The following is a 9,973-nucleotide window of genomic DNA, read 5'->3' as shown; positions in this document are numbered from 1 at the left end:
ATCCTCTGTGGACTTTCAACCAACCCTGTTGTTTTCTTCTCTACTTGGTCTCCCATATTCTGAAGTACTTGGTAAAGTCAGTTCCTGAGCTTTCTTTTTCTTTTTAAATCCTTGGCATGGGTTGATATGCTTCTTGGGTTTAGTCTTGGTGGGCTTGGGTTTCAGCTTCCTGTGGATTTAGTCACCATTTATCCATAGTTAATATTGTGAGAGTTCCCCAGAACAGTTATCCAGCTAAAATTATACCACTGTCTTCTTTCTTACTCTCTCTCTCTGCTCTCTCTCCTCCTCCTCTCCCTCCATCTCTATCTGTATCTCCCTCTCCTCCCTTCTTTTCTCTCACTGTGTGTGTGTGTGTGTGAGTGTGTGTGTGTGTGTGTTGGTAACCCCCTCCTGTCATTGTAGTGGAGTCTTAGGAGGGATGAATAGGTAAAGCATGTTACAGTCTTCCATATTTCTGTGTTAATTAGAAATCCTTTGTTACATATTATTTCTTACAATCTTGTCAACATTTACGGTTTAATACCACAAGTAGAATTGAAATTATATTTTTCACAATTGACATGTCCACTTTTATCAGCTTCTAACAAATCAAATCTTCAGTAGGAACAAACTGGTTTTCTTCCTGGAGATTTGATCATTATGTTGAGACTTGGCTAGGATCTCATCTCTGTTCTCTTTCAATCTCAGTTCAATATTTATAACTAACTATTAAATGTCTCTCAATTATATACCTTGCTACCTTCTAATTATATAAGCAACACAGGTTTCTTTCAGCACGTTTGGAAAACACAGAAGAACACAAAGCAATAAGAAAAGAAAAATCATTACTCTTTTTTCAAAGTAATATGTAAAATTCACTCTACCAGATCTCTGTAAGCACTATCAACATTTTGGTCTGTAGGCTTCTAGATATTTCTGTGTTTATACGTACATATGCAAGGTTAGATTTGCTTCTCCCAAAATACAGGATCATGCTATACATATTACTATAAAGCTTGCTCTAGAGGGCACCTGGGTGGCTCAGTGGGTTAAGCCTCTGCCTTCGGCTCAGATCATGATCTCAGGGTCCTGGGATCGAGCCCCACATCGGACTCTCTGCTCAGCGAGGAGCCTGCTTCCCCGCTCTCTCTGCCTGCCTCTCTACCTACTTGTGATCTCTCTCTCTCTGTCAAAAAAAACACAAAAAACAAAAAAAAACCAAAAAACAAAAAACCAACCAACCAACCAACAAAAAAACTTAAAAAGAAAAAGCTTGCTCTGTTCTTTTTTACTTAATGGTATATCAACAACATTTTTCTAAGTTAGTATTTTTTTACATACCTCATTAATTTTAATGGGTTTTGAGGTAGTTTTAAGACAGATTCCTAAATAAAATAACTCCACTTGTTCTTGATCGTCCTCTCCAAAATTTGGAGCATAATTCCCTCCTGAGTGTGGGCTTAGTGACTCAATTCTAATGAACAGAATATGGCAGAAGTGACAATGTGTGTCATTTGAGAATAGATCATAAAAGACACTGCAGCTTCTCCTTTGCTCCCTCTTTCTCCCAGACCACTCATTCAAGGAGAAACAAGTTCTGTGTCACCAAGACACTCAAGCATCCCTAAAGAAAGGCCCACATGGCAAGAAGCTAGGGGTCCCTGCCAACAGTCAGTGAGGAACTGTGACCCTCGGCCAATATACATTTCCGTGAATCATTTTGGTAGTGGGTCTGCCAGCCTGAGTCAAGCCTTCAGGCCCACAGGTTACTAAAAATAATTATAATTACAGAAATAACACTGTATTAGACTGAGGGAGGCAGAGATAGTACACAGTGAAATGAGGCATTTGGAATCCAAAATTTTACTGAGAAAGCTACACAGCTCCAAAACAGGCTACCTTTCAAGGAAAAGGAAGGATAAATCAAAAGAGGTAATCAAGCAGCCAGAATGTGGAGCCAAGGGCCACAGAGAATCATTCCTAGGCAGGAGTAAGACTGAATTCAAATCAAGAAACTTCTAACTTGTAACTTAGAACAGTGATTGCTTTGGGCCTCCCATTTTCCCTCTTTTTAGTCAGGAATGTCTAGAGTGGTTATCCTTGGCCTGTCCCACATATGTATGCTGGGTGTGTATGTTATCTTGTCTTTTTAGTTCATAGGGCTTGAGATCAAAGGAACTGCACTTAAAGAATGACACCGAGAAGCTTCAGCCATTCCTTGATCCAACTAACATGGCATGTTTCTGAACTTTAAGCTGATACTGTAAAGTTTTGAGACTTGGGGGTAGATGGGGGTAGGCTTAGAAGGGGGTGAGTATATTTTCTCTGTGAAAATAATTTTAATAATTTATGGCCAGAAGACAAGTTGGGGTAGTTTTAAAATATGTCCAAGAATCAGTCAACAGTTCCCTCCAAAATGTGGAGACAAAATCACTTTCCCTTGAGCTTAGACTGGACTTGATGACTTGGAATATTGTAGAATGGATAGAATAGTAATGCTGTAGAATATTGTAGAAATGATAGTGTGTGACTTCTAAGGCAAGGCCACAGAAAGCATGGCAGCTCTTTCTTGCTCTCTCTTAAATCACTTGCTCTGGAATAAGCCAGGAGCCATGTCATGAGAATGCACAAACAGCTCTAGGGAGAGAGTCATGTGGTTGGTGTGGAAAAGGACTGAGGCCCCCTTGACCAACTGACATGTGAGTGAGCCTTCTTAGAAGCAGAACCTCCTGTCCCACTCAAGCCTTCAAAGACTGCACTCCTGGCGAACATCTTGACTCACGAAAGACCCTGAGCTAGAACCACCTAGCAAAGCCACAGCCAAATTCACCACCTTCAGAAACTGGGAGATAATAAAGAACTGTTGTTTTGAACTGCTAATCTTGAGGATAACTTATCACCCAGAAATATGTAACAGAAGTGTGTTGTTCTCCCCCATTCCTTTTTTGCAATTATAAACAATGCTGCACCAAACCTCCTTGAATATATATCTTTATGTCCTCAGGATATTATTTCTATAGGATGAATTCTTTTTTTTTCCCCAAGATTTTATTTATTTATTTGACAGAGAGAGAGAGAGAGAGAGTACAAACAGGGAGAGGGGCAGAGAGAGAGGCTCCCAGCAGGGAGCCTGATGCGGAACTTGATCCCAGGACCCTAAGATCATGACCCAAACTGAAGGCAGACACATAATTAACTGAGCCACCCAGGCGCCCCTCTATAGGATGAATTCTTTTTTTTTCTCTTTTAAGATTTTATTTATTTATTTGACAGAGAGAGACACAGCAAGAGAGGGAACACAAACAGGGGAGTGGGAGAGGGAGAAGCAAGCTCCCCGCCTAACAGGGAGCCTGATGTGGGGCTCGATCCCAGGACCCCGGGATCATGACCTGGGATGAAGGCAGATGCTCAGTGACTGTGCCACCAAGGTGTCCCTGTAGGATGAATTCTTAAAACTGGTCTGGCTGTGCACATTTTAAACTTAGATATTGTCAAATTTCCTCCCCCAAATAATTGTAACAATTTACACTCATCTGGTTGGATGAGAGTGTCTCTATATCTTTGCCAATTTACATGCTATTAGTCTTTCTAATTTTTCTCAATCCTATGAGAGAAAGTATCTGATATTTATATTAATCTATATTTCTTAACATTGGCTTAGGATGAACTTTTTTTTTTTTTGGTGTATTTACAATTCAGATGAAGATTTCCTTGCATGCACCTATTTCTTGATCCTTCCTCTTCCCCAGTGCGTTTCATGTGACATAAATGGGCAGTTTCTGAATGGATGGGTGATGGAATCATTGAAATTCAGATATGCAGAAAGTCTTCATTGAACTCCATGGGATGGACTTTAAATTAGGGGAAAAAATACCTTAGCAACCAATTATTCTAATCAGCTTTTTCCTTCCCCTTTATCACTATTTGATTATCATTCAGGTATTCTCTGACTAAGCTCTTTATTATATAATTTGCTCAGGCCAATCTGTTTCCAGAAGTAGCCATATGCTTTCCTCTCTGTTTTAAACATAGCAAAATAGCTACATGAAAAATAATAATACTGGTAAACAATAATAATGATGCTAATTACAACTATTATTAGGTGCCTACTATGTGCCAAGTGTATCATATACATAAATGATCTAATTTAATCTTTTCTGCAGCCCTATAGGCATTAGTATTTCCTGCTATAGAAATGAGGAAACTAATACCCAATGAGGATAAATAAGTTAGTAACAATCGTATAGCTCTTAAGCGGTAGAGCTGAGATTCAAATTCTTGTCTGTATGAATTCAAAGCCCACATTCTTTCTACAATGCTCAGCTGACTTTCTTGGAAATAAACATTTATATAGTTGTGTCCCCATATCGTATGTTCAAAGAAAAAGGAGGTTTCAAGAAAAGAAAACAACGGCACAATTTTAAATAATGAACACTGAAATTATGTTTTTCTTGCCTGAAGGGTAACTGCTCACTGCTGTCGAGTCCTCGCTCAGAAAAATGAACTTTTTTTCCCCTTCATGGTTTGCAGACTTAATTCAGCCATTAATGGGTAAGTGACTTATGCCCAGTTAAAAGTGAGGAAATGCAATTGAAACACTTAACTATGAAAAGAGAAAAAAAGAAAGTGTGTTTTTTTTTTTTTTCACTACTGATCATCATTCTCTACCATCTAAGGATTTATGTCAAGCTGAGAAAATTCCCCCGGTCTGTTCAGAAATAAGACCGCGTAATGAATTTCAACACAACACCACTGTTAATGAGATTGATGCCTTCTTTACAAAGCAATTTACAAGCCTTTCGAGATAATTTGGGTTTCTGGATGTGGAGGTCACCACAGACTAAAGGCGAGTATACCACTCAGGTACATTCCAAAATGTCCCACCAGAATAATGTGAATTTGGTTTTTAGAGAAGACAGCTCCCCTAAATGGCCGAAAGTTGCTTCTAACAAGCCTTGTTCCGAATCACAACACTGTCGAAGACAACCATGTAGGCAGGAAATAGCTCTGTTTGCAAGAGCACCACGAACTAGATCTTGTGCTACACATTTCTTGGCTTCTTTTTCTGGACACATCTGAGAGTTTTCATAATTTTAGTCTGTGAAAAGGAGAAGAGAAAAATGTTTGGGTCTTCTTCCCCAGCTGGAAACGGCCAACTCATGTTCCCTCAATGCTGAACTCAGAAGCCTCCCTAGAATCACGTTTTACTAGAGGCTTAACGACTCATCTGCAGCTGCAGCAGTGACAAGGCTAGCGTGCTTTACACTGGAAACAAAAGGAGGCAATAATGGCGGCAACGTGATGAGTAGTCTTGCCACACAGACCTAAGCAACGAGGGTCCTGGGAGTCATTTTTCTTCACTTTGTGTGTTGTTGCACGTGATCGTTGAAGTGTGACACTAAAATGGATAAAACACTGGTATCTCTCTAAAACAGGCCCGCACCATGATGACAGAATGTTTATTCATTAATGTTTGTTTGAAGTACTTTTTCATGTATCTCTAACTCAATTTTTTATTCAGCCAACTGCACGGTAACCATTGTTTATAGGATAACCAGAAAACATGACATGCAGAGATACACAGAAAATCATTCTTAATTCATAGAAGTCATTTCAATAAAATTAAATAACAACACAGTAACAATAATTGAATTTCCTAATATGAATTTCTGTGTTTTAAATAATTTTTAAAGCCATATTGTCTTGTTTTATAAATGGCTGTATTGTGGTCTTTAATTTGTATAGTGGGAATTCATGTTTAGTCTAATATAGATATGAATGGTTATATATACAAATAGTTACAGATATTTATATATACACGAGTTAGTATAGACGTAAATATTTCCTGGCTTGTCAGCTAGGAGGGTCGAGAATCAATGACACCCAAGTAGATATGAACATACCTACTGCTCATATCTTGGTTTCTAATTGCCCTTTAAATTAAAAAAAAAACAAAAAAACCATAGATCCTTGGAGAAATATCTGATTCTAGGACTGAAGCAGGAAATATACATGTACAAGATGAGCCTGGAACATCTCAAAATACAAAACCAAACTCAACTAATATGAAGGTATGTCAAAGGAATACAGAAATCAGCTGAAAGAATGTTCAATGGCCAAAATTAGAACACTCTGAGAAAACAAAATAAATGAAGTAGCTTTGGATTATAATTCAGAATATACAATAAATATCTATGAGTCCATACTAATATAAATAAGTGGGAGAGATGAGACAGATCTTCTGTGCAGAAGAATTTCAAATAATTTCTATAAATACTGTACCCTTGGGGCACCTGGGTGGCTCAGTCAGTTGAACATCCAAGTCTTGGTTTCAGCTCAGTTCATGATCTCAGGGTCTTGGGATCCAGCCCCATGTCAGGCTCCCTGCTCATTGGGAAGCCCAATTCTCTCTCTCCCTCTCCTGCTCTCCCTGCTTCTGGTCTCTCTCTCTCTCTAATAAATAACAAATACAAATTTAAAATTTAAATCAATCCATCTATCTATCTTTGGTACTTTTCAATGGCACCTTTAAATTTCTTAGAATTTGACAGTATTTGCTTCATCTTCATACTAATCACGTGACTAGTATGCCGGGGCAAACATTTACTGCTTGAATTTTCTGGCCCACCGAGTTTTAGAGAAGGTTGTATTTCAGGTCCTGGAGAGGAAGACCTAACAGTGCATGGTAAATGAGATAAGGCACCATATGAATAATGGTAAAATGTTAGAAAAAGCACCAGAAAACCTAGTCCCAGATTCTGCCAAACCAGTAGAATGACTTTGAGCAAGCCACTTAACCTCTGAATCTGTTTCTCTCATCTGTGAAATGAGATGATTGGGTTTAATGATCTCTAGGATGATTCCCTGCACCCAAATCCCTTAATATCTACATGGCATGTTTTACATCTTTAGGATTCCTATGGATGAGTGAGTAAACATAGAAAGTATGTGGGTAGAGTAGCCTGTATTGTGTTAGGGAAACCAAAAAGGCATGACCAGTATTAAGAATAATGATAAGACTGATTTATTTCACTTAGCGTAATACACTATAGGTCCATCCATGTGGTCTCAAATGACACATTCTTATCCTTTTTACGGCTATGAAATATTACACACACACACACACACACACACACACACACACAACCATGTTTTCTATCCCTTCATCTATTGATGGATGCTTAGGTTACATACATTATATTTCATACATATACATATACACACACCATATTTTCTTTATCCATTCATTTATTGATGGATGCTTTGTTTCTTCCATATCTTGACTAAATAATGCTGCAAAAACAACAATAAGCAGGGGTGCGCCTATCTTTTCATACTAGTGGCTTTTATTTGGGTAAATACCCAATAATGGAATTGTTGAGTTATATGGTATTTCTATTTTTAAGTTTTTGAGGAACCTCCATACTGTTTTCCGCAGTGGCTGCACCAATTTGCATTCCCACCAGTAATGCACAAAAGTTCTTTTTCTCCACATCCTCACCAACACTTGTTATTTCTTGTCATTTTGATTTTAGCTATTCTAACTGATGTATGATGATATCTCACTATGGTTTTGAATCACTAAATTGTACACCTGAAACTAATGCAACACTGTGTGTCAGCCATACTCATATTAAAAAAAATACTAAATTAAAAACAAACAGGAAAAAAAGAACAACATCAAGACGAGTATAATGTATGTACATGGGAATCCATCTCGGTAGTTTAAGGTTTCTGTGATTATGTTTAGTTAGGAAAAGGTATTAAGAAGCCGAACATCATTTAGAAAATAGCTCTGCGGAGACTACCTATTTCAAGAATAAATCTTCCCCCCCAAAGAAAAATAATAAAACCCCTAAAGGTACAGTTTGTTTATGAACAATTATATGTTATTTTAAAAAATTTTTTTAAATTTATTTGACAGAGATCACAAGTAGGCAGAGAGGCAGGCAGAAAGAGTGGTGGGGGGGGAAGCAGGCTCCCTGCTGAGCAGAGAGCCTGATGCAGGGCTCAATCCCAGGACCCTGAGATCATGACCTGAGCCGAAGGCAGAGGCTTTATTTAACCCACTGAGCCACCCAGGCGCCCCTGTTTTTTTTTTTTTTTTAATGGACCATTATAAAAAGGAATAGTATACTCTGGTAAGGAGACTTACTTTGGTTGGGTTGCATATGGGTGAAAATCCCGGTCACAGCCTTAGCCCTGTCTCACAAATTTAGACAAATTAATTATATTTTCTTTATTTTTGGTCATGTTAAATTTTGAAGGCTTACTGTTTACTTTTTAGGACTATATAAAAGAACAGAATTCAGCAAGATGGTTCGGGGACAAGGCTTTAGAGTTAGAGCTGGATTTGAAACCCAGCTTCATGACTTACCTCCTGTGTGTCCTTGGGAAAATAAAATACTCTCTCTGAGCTCAGTTTTCTTATCTGTAAGGAGAGAACATGTCAGTGGTAGAAATCTTCCCTTTTTTTTTTTTTTTGCCAGCCTAGCTGTTTTTGCCCTTCTTTTGGAATTTTTTTTTTTTCTTCTGTAGGGACGCTCACTCCATGTGGTTTGTTCAGGTAGGGGATGAACCCACTCTGTCCTGTTCACATGGTTGGATATGACCCAAACCTGGCTAACCACATTACCTTTCTCCCTAATTACTATCAACTTCAGAGATAAGCAGATGACCTCACGCAGCCAGTCAGACAATTATCTGAGATTTAACTCCCTGAGCTGTAAGGAAGATGCTCCCTAGCTGTTTGGGTTGCTAAGGGGGATGGTACAAGTTTGGGTCTGTTTATGTCCACCATGATTGCTATAGGAAGAGAGACTTCCAGAGACTTGTGGGGATCAGGATGGGATCTCGATAGAGACTGAGATGGAAATGAGGATAGAGTTAGAGGTGGGGAGGGGAATAGAGTTAGAGATGTGGACAAGGATGGAGTTAGAGGTAGGGATAGGGACAAGGAATAAGGCAGAGGCAGCAAGGGACAAGTACAGAGTCAGATGTAGGGAGGGATACGTCCAGCATTTAACCGTGTAGTTCAACCCCTAGATCCAGCTGAACCCATACCCTCAGATCTTCTGGTTACACGAGCCAGTAAATTCCTTTCACTTAAACTGGATTGAACATGATACTCACCTCATAGAGTTATGGCAAAAATTTAATTAAAAAAAAAAAGTACGTAAAGCACTTAGCACAATACTTAGCCTGGCCAAGCTGCTGTTGTAAGGTGCTGAAAACACAGTGGCCATTATTAAAACTGATTAAATCTCAATTGTTCTTATTTTTACTTTATGCCACTTTTAGCCCCAAAAAGATTCAAGATGAAGAAGGTTAAAACAAAAACACTGAAATAGGAGACCAGGGGTGCCTGGGTGGCTCAGTGGGTTAAAGCCTCTGCCTTTGGCTCAGGTCATGATCCCGGGGTCCTGGGATCAAGCCCGGGATCAAGCCCGGGCATCGGGCTCTCTGCTCAGCAGGGAGCCTGCTTCCTCCTCTCTCTCTGCCTGCCTCTCTGCCTGCTTGTGATCTTTGTCTGCCAAATAAATAAATAAAATCTTTAAAAAGATAGGAGACTAGAAAATTCTAGTATTATTGAAGTTCTTTGTCACAGAGGCAACTAAGGAGTTGAAGCTGTTACTTAAAGCGGGGACAGTGCTTCCTAATGGAAGGAGTCCCCGGCAGGATCACCCATTCATTCCTTTTACTTTCAGCTTCATACTTTGAGTGACTATATTGAGCTTGATAAAAGATGTACAAGGAAGAAGTAACTGAGTCCTTACTAGCCTGCAGCTTATAGTTTAACATGGACAGAGGCATGCAAGGGAGTTTAGTACCATTAGTTAGCCCAGTGCAGGGGCATTTAGGAGAAAGGGCGCATTTGTTTGCTCTTCTTGGGGAAATCTCGGAAGGTCTCAAAGAGGGGGTTGAGTATTTGAGCTGAGACTTGAATTTCTCAAGTTTTTGAGCATGGGGAGAATATTATAGACTGAGAGAA

Source organism: Martes martes (assembly GCF_963455335.1).
Source record: "Martes martes genome assembly, chromosome: 10".
Classification (NCBI taxonomy): Eukaryota; Metazoa; Chordata; class Mammalia; order Carnivora; family Mustelidae; genus Martes; species Martes martes.
Note: the sequence above shows the minus strand (reverse complement) of the source record.